Source organism: Lithobates pipiens, unplaced genomic scaffold, assembly GCF_037356315.1.
Source record: "Lithobates pipiens isolate NorthernLeopardFrog02 unplaced genomic scaffold, aLitPip1_a1.2 Scaffold_27, whole genome shotgun sequence".
NCBI lineage: Eukaryota > Metazoa > Chordata > Amphibia > Anura > Ranidae > Lithobates > Lithobates pipiens.
In genome coordinates, this window is record NW_027507788.1 from 190,640,527 (window position 1) to 190,656,533 (window position 16,007).

General features: G+C 42.1%; 1 protein-coding gene across 7 annotated transcripts in view; it reads left to right on the top strand.

The window, feature by feature from the left end:
* Positions 1-16,007, top strand: part of RERE (arginine-glutamic acid dipeptide repeats) — a 498,733-nt gene that overhangs the window by 161,414 nt on the left and 321,312 nt on the right. For 3 of the 7 annotated variants that reach the window (XM_077458060.1, XM_077458066.1, XM_077458065.1), the window contains exon 1: positions 14,819-15,145. The exons of 2 other annotated variants lie outside the window; for them this stretch is intronic. The gene's annotated coding sequence lies outside the window, so the exon portion shown is untranslated. Of the gene's footprint in view, positions 1-14,818; positions 15,153-16,007 lie in introns of those variants that run through there. 2 more of the 7 variants (XM_077458064.1, XM_077458067.1) reach the window with 2 other exon arrangements.

Here is a 16,007-nt window from a genome sequence, read left to right on the forward strand (position 1 = left end):
TATCGTGAACCCTTGTGTTCTACTAGGATAATAACCTGTATGTGCCTTTTTACTCGCTGCATTCTGTCTCTGGAAACACAACTACGGTTGACTTTAATATGCTTTAGACCTGTGAACTGTATCCACTTGTTCCCCCTATCTGCCATGTAATTCACCTGCAACTGGTGTAAGGAATATATTTATTTAGAATATATAGTATATTATAAATATATAGTGTGACGGAACCAATCCCACACTCCGATTGAGTGCTTCCATCAGTATACCGCTTCCTAAGCCTGAATGTAGATATCAGATATTCCAACCGCTCACAAGCACAAAACAAGACAACACTTGCTTAGCTGCTCAACATGGACTCATTTATTAGAACCAAAATGACAAGTATTTATAATACAGTAGAAAACTAAAACCTAACCTAATTAGCATGAGCTAATTATCTAATCATTGACCCAGACTAGTTGTCTGAGAGATAGGACTTTTCAGGGTAAGACTTTGTCTCCTATCTCTCTGATTGACTATTCAATATACATTACCATAAACATAAACACAGGGTTAAGTAGCACAAACAACAATGTGTGAATACTCCTACAAGCCAGACTAGACTCATTTATACAACAGACAGGTGGCTGGAGTTGATGACATTGGCATCTAACAGTTTGTGTCCCAACAGTGTGATTCAGTCTATTGCTAATATGGCAAATACATATCCAGAGTCTGTGCGTCTTGTGGGGGACATGGATCTGAATCCAAGTAACACAACCTCAGGGGTCCCCAGGCATACAGCTCACAAAGAGCACCGTTCCCCCAAATGCGAGGGCCCATAATCGCAAGGCAAGAGGCTCGCATTCTGTCCCCTTCAACAGCCTCTGTCCCGGCTAGGTCTGTCACATATAGGCATGTCTAACTTTTTAGAGTTTCAGACATATACATTGTTTATAATGTATGGACCAAAATGGGTGCCACTTGCAGGATCCTAACTGGAACCTGTGCCCAGATCATGCATTTAAAACAAAATGCATCTCTTTATAAACCTTGTGACTATATTAATTTTTAAAAGGCCACAACACTCTTTTTGGAGTAGATTTTGGCAGCCTGCCTTGCAGGGAAAAAAAAAAAAAAAGCATGTGTTTTACCCTTCCAACCACCAAACCCATATGCGCAACAGCAGGGTGGGCCATAAAAATGGAACTAAACCCGCTCTTCCTTTTACAGCCAAGGAAGCTGCCATCTTAGCCTCTGATTGATCTGCATCCTCCATGGTGCTGCACATGGGATTATGACACCAGACTTTGATGGCTTGGCAGATTAGGAGCACAAGCAACTGTGACCTTTTTTTTTATTTCTGGCACCCCTTGAATGTAGCTGTTTTGGAAAACCGATCGATGCGTTTCATTCTACTTTAATGCCGAGACCTGCTTCCATAGTACACCACTGTTCTGTGCTGAGAGTTCACTGCGTGCTTCCAGGGTCAGCTTGCAATTGGAAATTGGTGGGAGGAGCTTCCAATTATATGACCGATGTGACAGCTAATCGGTGGTTACATGATCAGGAACTCCGCTTCATGTTGTTCAGAACCCCTTAAAGCAGTATTGAGCCCAAAAGCAAACATTTATTATATTGTGGCTTACCAATTAAAAGCTTAAAATTATAATAAGTTATAGCAAAATGTTTTCCCTTTTTAAAAAACAGGTGTTACCGGAATAAATAAAAGCTGATAAAGTATTAGCTGGAGTTCAGCTTCATATTGTTACTGTATTTACAACTGATAGTACTTGTAACACTCCCCTCCCCTCCCCCTAGACTAATAATGCTGCTGTCCAAATCGGCCCCCTGTGCTCATTCATCCAGAGTGGTCTGTATAATACAGGAGGCGTGTTACTGGCCAGATCTTTAGGGGAAAACCGAAGGTAAAAAAAAGTAAACGCGTACAGCCACTACATGTGATTGGTAAGCGGCAATATTATGCAATACATTTTTGGTTTTGGGTTTTATATTCCTTTAAAGGGCCGGCAGTTGAGAAGAAATGTTTTCTCATTCAAAGAAGCTAAAGAAGTCAGAGATGCTTTATTTTAAATTAATTACAGAATATGTACATAGTTTTGACTTCTCTCATTATGGCTCATGTGACCAATGCGGGGAAATTATTTCCATGACTTCAGCCAAAAGGGAGGCAACTGGTTTACACAGGACCTATAACTGACCCCCTCTGTGTAAAGGCCCCCCAACCCCTTTAGTCAGAAATCGCATGATGAATGTCTTGCCCATTCATAATAACTGGTCCAATATCATAATAATGGGAAAGTCCTGTTGCGCAACACTCTCGCTAAGAAAAAATGGGTATGAAATGTAGGAAGCTGCTCACATATAAAAGTGTTCTCTGCACTCCAAATAAAATTACAGGGGGTGTTTTATGTGGCACTACCTAAATAAATACTATTAAGGTGATTAAACTAAATAAATACATTTATAGATGAAAATTAAAAGTAAAATTATGTGAATCTATCCAGCGTATCAAATAGTGAAAAATATTAATCAAGCTACTAACGGCAATAAAAGTGCATAGAATATCAATCAATATCAATCAATATCATGCCCACTATGCTTTTGACAGAATATTTCCTGCATAAACTGCAGACTAAGGACACATTCACACCGTGTCAGTTGAACTACTTTGACCTGTATAGGTCAATTCAAGGGGACATAGAGAACCACTGTTTTCTGTGTGCCTTGTTCACACTATACACGTACAGCAGAGATATTTTTGGGTAGTCCAAATCGCTGCACCGCATAGCGATAGAGATGAATGAACTGTCATTTTGTGACACTTCATTAAAGTAAACAGCAAAAAAAAATTGCAGTGCGTTGTAACAATGCATCGCCAATGTCCACCAGCCTTACACAATGTATACTGGCATGCATGCATTTTAGTGAGCACCTGGAGTGAACAAGCCCTAACTCCTGATTTGATTATGTTTACTTCAGTATAATGCTTATTGTACTATTTGACATATTATATTCTGCAATGTGATAGTGTTAATATGAGCTTTGTGTCTGTATTCTGCATAGCTGTGAAATATATTGGTGATATATAAAATAACATAACAATAATATATACATACACATACACATACACATACATACATACACACACATACATACATACATACATACACACACATACATACATACACACACATACATACATACACACACATACATACACACACATACATACATACACACATATACACACACATACATACACACACACACATACATACATACATACACACACATACATACACATACATACATACATACATACACATACATACACATACATACATACACATACATACATACACATACATACATACACATACATACATGCATACACACACACACATACATACATACACACACACATACATACACACACATACACACACATACATACACACACATACATACATACACACATACATACATACATACATACATACATACATACATACATACACACACACACACACATACATACATACATACATACATACATACATACACATACATACACATACATACACATACATACACATACATACACATACATACACATACACACACACACACATATATATATATACATACACACACACATGCTTGTTTTATCTCCGTTTATAACTGCATTTGCTCAGACTTTATTAGTGACTGTTAAAATGGTTTTCATACAGAGAAGCTCCAGATTACCTGAACGGTGTAATTACTGCAATATGTCTCAGGCTGCAGCCCCATTTACAATGGTGAGTCACACAGGCAGAGCAGCACCCTGTGCAGGTAGGTAAAGACTAGGAAGGAATTGATGTATTATTTAGAAAGGATTTGTAACATGCTTTGCACACTGTTGCCTTTTCAGCTCGCTTCAACCATTCTGGAGCCACATACTGTTACAGTGCTCTGTCCCTGGCATCTCGCAGATTTAGTCAGCTGTGTTTACCTGACAAATTTTTCATCAGCTCTTTGCCTCTTTATGGTATTTTGGCTTTTATGTCGGTTGCTCAGGACCTAGGCTGTCTTTTATTCTGGCAAATAATCAAGCCTTTGAGCTCAATCAAAACTAACAGAATATAAAATATCTGTATTGCAGATGCCTGTGGCTCAGGGGAGTAGCTATAAATAAGTGGGATCCATAGAAAAATAATTACAGGTCCTCCTAAGCTATCTCTCAGGATCATTTCCATCTCTAAGACTTGAGTCATTTTAAAATAACATTAAAGTCTATTAGTTGCTTTCCAAGTGATCTGGCACAAGTGCCTGAACTATACATGGATCACGTCTGTGTGCTAATTATTTCCTAAATGGTGTTGACGCCTTGATACTTGTTGGTGTAGTAATAAGATGTTCAGCTAGAACTGGGTAATGGGTGTAGAAATATTGGAATCGCTGTTGTTGGTGAAGGGCTTTAGTTTACTTTTTGGATGCACATACATGACAATGCTTTTATGCACTATTAATGCAATATTAAAGGGTTACTAAACCCACAGCAGTAAAATCAGTCTTTAGATGCAGTAAAGCATGCTTGTCATACTGTGGAACCTAAGGGATTAATCCTCTGCATTGTATAAAAAGGCTGTTTGATCCTGTCTTCTCTGATCCTCCCCCTTCCACTGTACCCAATCCATCTCCTGATATGACAGAGCCCTAGGAGGCAATCTGCACATGCTCACCTTGGTGTGTACTGCTAGAGGATTGTTTTTTTTAAATTTTATTTTTTGGGGGGGGGGGGGGATTGTGCATGTGATCAGCACTGTCCAGACAGAGGGTCAGTGGTCCTGCAGCCTCATAGGACAAGTCAGAGGAGAATGCAAACTCCTACAAGCTTTAGTGCAGTGCTCGGCAGGACACTTATAGAAGTCACAAGACTGCTATATACTGCTGATGCAAAAAGGTATTTAGCGGTTTATATTTACTAAAAAAAAAAAATGCATCTCCATGTTCTGTGTAATGTAGGAGACCAGATATAGTAAAAGGACACAGAAATATTGCACATCTGTGAAAATATGACCTACACCAAACCATACAAGATGGTTTATCTGGTGTAAGGGATTTTCTATGGAGCGCTACATAGCGGTCCTGGATAGGAACAGTAGGCTGAAGGAGGCGCTGCGCTTGTGGGTGGTAGTTGAAATAACGTAATCTATTTTTATGTGTGGCGTGCGTGCGTTTTTATTAGGATTATTTCTTGTTAGCTATTTTCAGATTCTAAGGATCATTTTGCAATCAGGCTTATAGTGAGTCATCCAGATAGGTTTGCCTAAAATTAATATATAGTGTGCGTGTGTGTGTGTGTATATATATGTGTGTGTGTGTGTGTGTGTGTGTGTGTATATATATATATATATATATATATCACACACACATACACATATACACATATATATAATATCTTGCAGCTGCTGTGTGAATTGCTTATTGCTGTAATGAAATCAGATATTGTCTCACTTAGCAGCATGTAGAGACCTGTAAACTGCACGGCTCTACGTGTAACTGCATCCCTTGTCTCTTCTCATTATCTGTTAACGGTACTCAACATGACACAGTTGCTTGATAAATGGAGGTCGCTGTGATGTCTCCTGAGCTGGATCCTGCAGGATCCAGAATTGATAAAACCAAGATCTGCATTGGGAGAGGGAACAAGGGTTCTGTTCCATTCTGTGTTTGTATCCTGAGCCTGCCGGGGGGGTCTAATGTGATGGATTTGAAGCCATTTAGATGAGCAGTGTAGGAGGTAGAATATACATGACCAAACTGAAGCATCGAATTCTACAGGGACATGAGTGTACATGACCAGAAGGTTGTAGAAGTCCTGCTTTGTTACCAGTGACATTGTGGAAGCTGGGTTCCTGTCTGCAGTGATAAGAACACTTAGCCTGTGGCTTTTCATTCTGTTATGTTGTCACCTAGTGTGATCTACTGCTCTCTCTTGATATTTGTTTGAACAATACACAACATCCCATTTTATTAGAGCTGGCATATAAAATCATCAGGGTGTCACTAACGCAGGCGGTTTCATTCCCGTATCATTTTGGGAGTCCTGTTGTGCCGTTGGATGTATGAGATGGAGGGTGGTGGGGATATATTTTTACACAGAGCACAAATTGCACAGTTTTATTGAACATGCTCACTGTTAAAGGCATAGAAAGGAATTTAACGTCCTGCCGATGCTTCCTCTAGGTTATCCTCCAAACATTTTCTTTTTATTTTGTGATGGAAGCAAAAGGCTGATGAAATGCAGAGACTCTGGTCAGTGGGAGTAATGAAAAAGCAGCTGGAGCATTTCTCTGCGGTTACACCTTGTCCGCAAGGAGCGGTAAAAGATTTCCACTTGGCTGCTTTTTCTATTGCCTCCTTGAGAGCGAGAGAGCAGGAGGAAAGTTTCATTGAACAGGATCATATTAAATGGCTAATGCCATCATCTGCTTGCTAGCTGTGACTGTTGCATAGACTGCACAGGAAACATGGCTGAACTACATCCCAAAGTGTGTTCTAATGAGAAATGTTAAGCACCGAAGGTTGGGTTACATTTATCCAATTTTTTTTATTTTCTTTTTTTTTCCCCCCTGCTTGTAAATCTGCTTTCGAGTGGAGAAATATAATTGCAAAGGAAGCATCTGTTCTAAATATTTCTTCTTGGTGCAAGGACATTTTTAAGAAATATAAAAATAAAATGTATACAACTTTTACATTATCAGGTTTTTTTATTGGCTAAATTAAAACCATGTGTGCCATTAGGCAACTGGTTTGAGTTTAGTTGAATTGGGCACCACCCAGTTTTTATGGGGCAGCACATGACTGAGCGATTGTTTTTGGGGGGGAAGAGAACAAAGCAACTGGTCACTGCTATTCTTCCCAGGTCTGAGCAGCTCATTCTCTTTCTATTACCATAATCGGGAACACTTTGGTGACCAGAGAGCTCCTCTTAAAGAGACTGACTTTTTTTTTTTTTTTTTTATTATTGAAAAAGCCTATGGCGAAAAACTTCCACCCGGTGCCAAAAAAAAAGCACACACATCAAGAGTGAACACAAAAACGTGCAACGGGTGTCTGCTGTCCTCCACAAGGAAGGACCTTACCCTGATCCCCCGGGGCGTTAGGCTCCAGATGGGGACTGAGGTACCAATACTCGGCCCATCTAGCCGAAGCCAGACGACCGCCTTTCTCCGGAAGGTCTGCCGAAACAGACCCACCCAGGCACTAGGGTAGGTGCTCCACCGAAGGAAGACCCCCCAAAGTGAGGACGAACCAAGCCAGAAGGCCTATGTCCACCCTCCCACACAACTTTCAGGGTTGGCCCGATGACCGACGCCCTACTCGTCAAACGTGCAAGTGACAACACAAAACGTGACAAACACACAAGAATAAAATAAATAGTGAGGAAGGGATAGTGAAGAGGGAGAGTGAAAAGGTGGCCATTGTGAGTACAATGACCAGAGACTGACACTTTGGCTAATCAGGTTAAAGAGACGGGTCCTCTTAAAGCATTAGCATTCTGAATTTTTTTTTTTTTTTTTACATATTCACAGACCTTTGATAATATAAAGAAACATTTGGGGAAACTTTTTTTTTTTTTTTTATAATTACCAGAAACTCCGTGTTGCCAGGTAGTGCTCCTCATCTGCCACTTCCTTGTCTGTGGAGCTCCTCACCACTTCCCCCCTCACCTACGCTCCTGGAAATGGAGTCTGTGGGCAGTACTGTGATCAAAAATCGTGTTATTTCTTGACAGGAAATGATGCGATTTAAGGAGGTTGCCGTAACAATGGGACGGGACCTTCCTCCCTCGCCGCTTGTTGTTATGGTAGCTTTCAAAACGGTGCTACGGCCACTGTAGAATCGTGCAGGCCTGAGATTGAGACCTTCATGCTGGTTACCCAGCATGCGCCTCTCCATCGCTATTACCGGAAGGGGTATCAATTGGGCTTCATATGCCCGCAATCATCATGGCAACGGCCAGATTTACTAAATTGTGAGTTTAAAGCAAATATATTGTCAACATCCACAATTGTTTTTAATGTTAATGCATTATGCTTGTATACCAGAAAAAAAAAAAGAAGAAATGTGGCCTGAACTCTGCTTTAAAGAACAGTCCTTTTGCCATCTGATAAGTACCTTCCTTCATGCTCCCCTGCACTCAATTCTTTTGTTTGAGCTGGGAATCCAAACTTTGTAAGACCCTTGTCAGATGGCATTGAAGCTTAAAGCTGAACTCCAGGAATGAGAAAATATATTTTAATACAAGAGGCATGTGAATTCTTACTTGAATCTTGGTGTGCTTTGTGGTGTTCTTCCAGATCTGTGCAGTAATCCAGTGTGAGATTTTGCCCCTGTGCAAGGGGCTTCCTGGTCACTGCCGCACTCACTCCTTGTGCAGGGTGACTTGTCTTGTCTCCGCCCCTTCTGTAGTTTTCTGCAGGAAGCCTATAGTGGGTGGGTCCTGCTGGGTCCGTCCCACAGATCTGCTCTTTGCACAGATTACCCCCCCACTCTGTCTTAAACAAAGCAAATCTTGGGCTATAGATGTATTTTAGTGACTTCCCCTCCTTCCTCACATGACTGTATACAGGCCTGGCATTTGTCCACTCAGGTCTGAACGTGGAAGTCATATGGTTCCCCCTCCCTGCCCCCATATCATGAAAATCCAGGCATCTCCCGAGGGTGCCAAAAAGACAATAATGGAGTGCGCAAAGGTGATTACCCGCCATCCTTCCCCCCCCCCCCCCCCCCCCAAGAGAACATGTTAACTTTGCCCATTCAGAGTCTCTTTAGAAGTAGAACTTCCATTTTTTTTTTTTTTTGTACATTTCTAAAGACGGCACACACTCGACTTGAATTCATGGAGTTATAACTAAAGGCAAAAATTTTTGTTTTTCGGTTTTTATTGGAGTGGAGATTCAAGCCCCAGTTTTAATTGATGTCTGTGCTCCTGTTAAGGAGATTCATCCCCTATTTGTCTCATTTACCATTATCAGTGAAGGTAAAAGAAAATCTCAAATTTTGGGTTGTCCCCAGAAAAGTAAGAGGGGAAATCTTCCAATGGGGACATTAGTTCTGGTGACCTGGGGGGTCCCCAAAAAAGTCCTTTAATTTGCAGGGATTTCTTCTCACTTCATGTTTGGCTATGGGATAGGAAGTGAAGGGAAATCTCCCCAATGGGACACAGATGGCAAAAACAAACCTTACAGGGTTTACAACCCTCCCTTACTTAAAAAATAAGTTTTGCCTATAGTTCTACTTGACTCTACTTTGAAAGAAAAACTTTTTTTTCTCAAACTCCTCTAATCACAAACGCGGCAAAACTAAAACGAAACTTAGGTTACTATCTGTCAAGTTAAATCGTTCAGGAGAGGTTGTAAAAATGTACCGTGTACATTAAGCCTAATGTGGATATAGTGAACCAGAGCTAAAAGCCTAAACTTCATAGGGAACTGAGAATACAGTACTTTTACATCTTTCATCCCTGGTGATTGATGCCTTAGTGAAAATTGGCAGCGGGAGTCCCTGGCGTGTTGTCCTACAAGGCCCTGCGCAATATTTGGCCAACGTAATAAGACTGGGTCCAAACGGTGATCCCCTGTATAAGAAAAGGACCACGATTTGCACCACTTCTAAATGGTTACAATAATTCACATTTGGGTATACTGTAGTGCTCTATTGCAACACTTCTTGCTGCACGGCTTTTCTAACAGATTTTGTTGCCCAATCCATTAGAAAGCGTCTGCACAGCAAATTGTGTCACCTTCATTTCTAGCTGCCTTTCAGTCACATCATTTCAGTTTACTTGTGGGTCTCAAGTGGCATTCATTTTCTGTAATGCTTTTGGATTTTGTAACAGTGCTTTCATTCAGCAGCAGTGATTTGAAATCTTTACACATCTGGATGGATTCCTGTACACGGTACTGTAATTCCTGTTTTTTGAGGGAAGAAAATCTTTGCAGTTCAGTGTACCCCATACAAAGGGAGAGATAAAGGACACCTTCCTAATTTTGGTGGAATAATGTTGATACGGTTTTCATTATACAAATGGATTTAGATACATAATGGCAAAAGATGGCTTTGCGGCATTCTGGCCTGGACAGAAAGCTCTATTCTAGTTTATGGTCATCTCATCTTCAGTTTGTGAAGAGCAGCCTTTGTCAGCCAGAGCTCTCTGGATATCTCGGATTCCTCCTAACATTGCTAGGGGTTCTTTGAGCAATTGGCAATTTCTTCATCTCATGAACATAACCAGTGACGCCAATCTTTTAGCGATCTGTGTGGAGGGGGTTCTTCCCAATGATCACTGTGTTAAAAAGGTTGCATGAAGCTGGCGTAGAGACTGGTTGCATGAAGCTGGCGTAGAGACTGGTTGCATGAAGCTGGCGTAGAGACTGGTTGCATGAAGCTGGCGTAGAGACTGGTTGCATGAAGCTGGCGTAGAGACTGGTTGCATGAAGCTGGCGTAGAGACTGGTTGCATGAAGCTGGCGTAGAGACTGGTTGCATGAAGCTGGCGTAGAGACTGGTTGCATGAAGCTGGCGTAGAGACTGGTTGCATGAAGCTGGCGTAGAGACTGGTTGCATGAAGCTGGCGTAGAGACTGGTTGCATGAAGCTGGCGTAGAGACTGGCTGCATGAAGCTGGCGTAGAGACTGGCTGCATGAAGCTGGCGTAGAGACTGGCTGCATGAAGCTGGCGTAGAGACTGGCTGCATGAAGCTGGCGTAGAGACTGGCTGCATGAAGCTGGCGTAGAGACTGGCTGCATGAAGCTGGCGTAGAGACTGGCGGCATGAAGCTGGCGTAGAGACTGGCTGCATGAAGCTGGCGTAGAGACTGGCTGCATGAAGCTGGCGTAGAGACTGGCTGCATGAAGTGTACTGCAGTATAGATGGAAAAAAAAATCTGAGGATTAAATTATTCTCAAGCCAAAATCAAAACTTCTTGTGTACTGTACCACTATGATTGTTTGCCTTGCTCTTGCTAGAATATAGATTCAATTGGTGGGGATATAGGACATAAAGTCCTGGGTGACCGGGTCATGTTGGATAGATTTGCAGGCTCTTGTATATTTTTATGTGCCAGGATTGTTTACTACCTAGCATGTGTTTTTATTTTTTTTATTTTTTATTTTTTTGATGTTGCTGAATTGTAAACCATTTCACTAAGTAGTCATCTTGTATTAATGTGATGATGTACTCCAGTGCTAAAGGCTTGGGATGCCTTGGCTATTAGGTCATTAGAGTTATTGATCCCGTTATTTTAGTGCCCTGTTAGGAAAGGCATGTTATCATAAATGGCTTACAGTAGCCGTGTATTATGATTTCCCCCATCTTGGTCTACACCTATACATTAATTACTGCTGACAGCGCTCCAAAAGCCCCAGATCCCCAAGCTCCTTGGCATAGGATAATACTTGATTCTGATTTCTTGTGTGAATTTTTTATTTACTTACACGCCTCATGTTATCTCCATGTTATTTGTCCTTTCCTCTTGCATGATACGACTAAAATTCTAGTACACACTCTCATTATACCCTGGCATCAACTATTGTGGTCTTTTGGTCTTCTAAAATGCTAACTAGCAGCACTAAAATCCAATTATGACAAGTTCTTGAATCGGCTACAAGCTGTTTTCTCCAATGCCCACTCACCTCTGTCAGTCCCATGGAACGGCTCCTAATTATTTAGGTAATTCAAATATAATGCTCTCTACAATCTGGTCTCACCTTCCTAATTTCCAGATACCATCCAAAAAAAAAAAAAAAAAGACTTCTTGCGCCTTTTCCCCTCATCTGAAAGTTCTGCTTGGCATGCGCCAACCTTGGAAGCAATTTCATAGGTGATGTCTTCAGGCAAGCATGCCTCCTGAGCTGTGTTGCTGTCTTCTGTCAATGACCCCTCATTAACCCATCAGCCAATCTGGGAAGAAGATTGGTGCGCATTTCACTGCTGCACAACCTAGAGAATGGTAGATACCATAGAGTGATTGGTTGTCGGATAAAAATTGGAAGAGCTACAAAAATTCCTCTGGCTGAACTTTTATTATTATTATACAGAATTTATATAGCGCCGACAATTAAAGAGGAAGTAAACCGTCATGGGTTTTACTTCTGTCTCCCTGCAAAGGTATAATGGGCTACTATGCATCTCATACTACCCCATTATGTGTCCCTTACCTGACACAGGAGCCAGCGATGTCACCACTGTCCTCTGTAGCACGGAGTGTCCATCTTCTTCTGATATCGCTGCTCCGGCCACTCACAGCGCCGGAGCAGCGATGACATCACTCCTGTACATGCGCACGGGAGCCGCCACTAACGGCATATCTCTGTTAGCAGCAGCATGCTGCTAATTTCGATAGTGCGCCAATGTCTACAGCACATGCGCCGTAGACAGCGGGGCCTGTCTTTTTGTAAATATGTCCTAAACCGTGTAGGTTTCGGAGATATTGCTTGGACTTACAGGTAAGCCTTAATCTAGGCTTACCTGTAGGTCAAAGTGGTTTGTAAGGGTTTACAACCACTTTAAGCCGCGCTTTACAACATTAGGGCAGACATTACAATACAATACAGTAGGGAATCGGAGAGCTTTTAAGGGCAAATGCCCCAAGATAATCAAGTGTTAAATATAAAAAATGTTTTATTGGAAATTATTAAAACAGGAGATTCAAAATATATAGTTAAACTACAATTGATGTGGGTGCAGTATGGTACACATATAACCACCCATATTGTACCCGCATCAATTGTACTTTTTTTTTAACTATGGTATATATTTCTAATCTCCTGTTTTAATAATTTCCAATTAAACATATCTTTTTTATATTTAATATTTGGAACATTTGCCCTGCAAAGTCCCGCTAGAGGGATTTCTTTGTAGCTTGTCTAACTTGGGGATGTGGACACTTTCTCCATCAGCTTTCAGCATACCTTTAACTTTGATATAATTGGAAGGAGCGGGATGGAATGTTTTTCTCGAACGACTCTAACAGTGAATGTGGTTTACGTTCAGTAAAGTCAGTTCACTCCAAAATCAATTGCTATAGGACATTTTAATCACTTTTGAAGGACATTTGTCAAGCCGCCAAATATACCGAGAATTCTTCTATTGTTTGTTAAAAAAAAAAAAAAAAAAATCTACTGGTGTGTGTGGCCAGCTCAAAGAGGAAGTAAACTTCCTCTGCAGACACCGTTTAGGAGATATTTACATTACATGCAGTCAGTGACATAACTAGCACATGTTCTCTGAAGGAACGGTTATGGGGACTGCTCCTTGCGGCTCCCGCACAAGTGACGTCATTGCGGCTCCGGCCACTCACAGCGCCGGAGCCCCCGAACCCAGGAGAAACTCGGAGGAAGATGTCAGCGGTGTGCGGGTGCCGCTGCAGGGGCTTCATTCTAAGGTAAGTATTTCATAATGATGCATACTAGCTCATCATGCCTTTGTCTTACAAGTTTTTTTTTTTTTTGTTTTTTTATATATTTTTGCGTTCTTTTGTATTTTTTTTTGCTTTTTTTTTTTTTTTTTAAAGGAGTTTGCAACCTCTTTAAATAGCAGTGCAGTGGTTAGCTCTTCTGCCTGCCAGCACTAGAATTGTCTGTTTGAATCCCAACCTGTTCTCCCTGTGCCTGCATGGGTTTCCCCTGGGTACTCTGATCTCTTCCTACTCTGCAAAGTCATGCTGATGGGTTAATTGGCTCCTGTCTAAATTAGCCTTTGTGTGTGTGTGTGTATATATATATATATATATATATATATATATATGTGTGTGTGTGTGTGTGTATGTGTATATATATATATATATATATATATATATATATGTGTGTGTGTGTGTGTGTGTGTGTGTGTGTGTGTGTGTATACACACACACACACACACACACACACACACACACACTATATATATATATATATATATATATATATATATATATATATATATATATATATATATATATATATATATATATATATATATATATAGTGTATGAATTTGAGTTGGGCTACATTCACACCTAAGCAAACTGCAGCCACTTTTTTTTTTATGTACTTTTTTTTATCATATTTTTTTTATCCTTTTTGTTTATCTTTTCTCTTATTTATTTTTTTATCCTTTTTTTTTTTTTAATCCTTTATTTTTATTTTTTAGCCTTTTTTTTTTTTTGTGTGCCACCATTGATTTGAATGCCCCCCCCTGCTCCAAAAAGAAGCGTACGTACCAAATCTTGTCACAGATCCAAGAGCGTTTGCGGTTGCGTTTTTCCGTAATCGTACCACGATATGTCGTTCGACAATCTGGGCAAAATCGCACCGCGTTTGGGGTGCCATTAAGAAATAATGGCATCGCAAACATCTTCTGTTTCCGATTCTGTAATCGTGGTCAGAATTGCGGCGATTCCGCCCGTGATCCAGAACGCCTAGGTGTGAATGGAGCCTTTGGGGAGATTAGATTGTAAGCTCCTTGAGCACAGAGGCTGATGTGAATGTACAATGGCTCTCTGTGTAAATGGCTGGCACAGTAAAAAAAATACCTGTAATAAAAATAAAAATCATCAATAATTGTCCTTCACAGTGGGATGTGTTTGGGAAGAGTTGATGACTGTGTGTGTTTGGGGGAGATCCCCCGCCCCCCCCTGTGTTTTTAGTGATCAGGCTGTCGGGGGATACCATTGATCACAGGAGGGAGGGGGGGTGAGTTGGGTGGGATCCAGTCCGTATCTTCCCTCCTCCCGATGTATGTGGTTAGTAGAGGAGAGGAAGGGCTGCACGGGGCTGTCCCCTCCCCCCGGCTGTCTGCTGTACAGAGTCTGGATCGGGGCATGTGGAAGTGTCTGCTGAACAGCTGAAGAGGTGGTGGTGGAGGAGGGGAGCCGGAGCGGCGTGCATGTGGGGACAAGAGGCGGAAGGGCAGCGCTGCTGATCGGGGGACTGGGATCGCCTTCCGCCGCTGCAGTGAGCGCCGATCCGCCTTTGTTGAGGAATCTCCTCCGGATCTGTCTCCTTCTTCTCTCCGGGATCTCTACACTTCCAACCCATGGGGAGCAGCCAGGGCCTGGCCGCAGCTCCAGGACTCCAGGGCTCCACTTCACAGGCTGGACGAGGCTCGTATCACAGGCAAGTGGTGAGCTCCTCCCCCACCCATGGGGGGGTCTGCAGGACACCAGGCAGCGCCCCCACACACTTGTATGGGGGGAGGGGGAGGAGGGGGGCACTTCATGTGGGGGGGGGGGGGGTGGTGGTTTTATATATAGAGATCTGATTTTGGTTGAGCCCACCCAAAGCTTTCACCGACTTGAATCGCCCACCACACCGTCTCATGCCGGCCATACACACGTCTGACCGATCGCCTCGGCCAATGAGATTCTGGAGACGATCGATGAGCGCGGCGCCAGTGGTCACCGTGGCGGCGTTGGTCGGGGTCACTTTCGGTGTCAGGAGTTTTATCAGAGGAAGTAAAAATCCAAAGTTGATCATTTTCACCATCCACATCTTCATGTCCAGCACCCCTCCCCCTAAAGATCCACACGTCACCCTGAAAGTGGTGGGGGAAATCGCCAACAATCACATTGGTTCCTGTATGGCCCGCAAAGGTATTTTTTTTGTTTTGTGGCCATCACAAGAAACACACCCGCTCCCCCCCCCCCTGAAGGATTACATTTTTTTTATTTTTAGAATGCAACAGCAGGGGTGAGACTCCTGAGCACCCTGGATCTGGCTTATGGAGTCCATGGGAAATGAGTCTCCAGTGTGGCAAGTTTGCTGGCAATTGACCTAGAAATGTGATCTTGTTCTGGGGTGGATGGCGCCTGCCCTATGCCCTCTCCTTCATTTTGATTGGCTATGTGGATATTTTTTGATGGGGGGGGGGGGGTCCAATGCTGATGTGGTCAGGTGCAGAGAGGTCAGGCTTGTCCTTGGATCCTTGTTTACAGCGAAGGGTTAAAGATCCCTGTTGGGGGGGCTGAAAGCTGCTTTT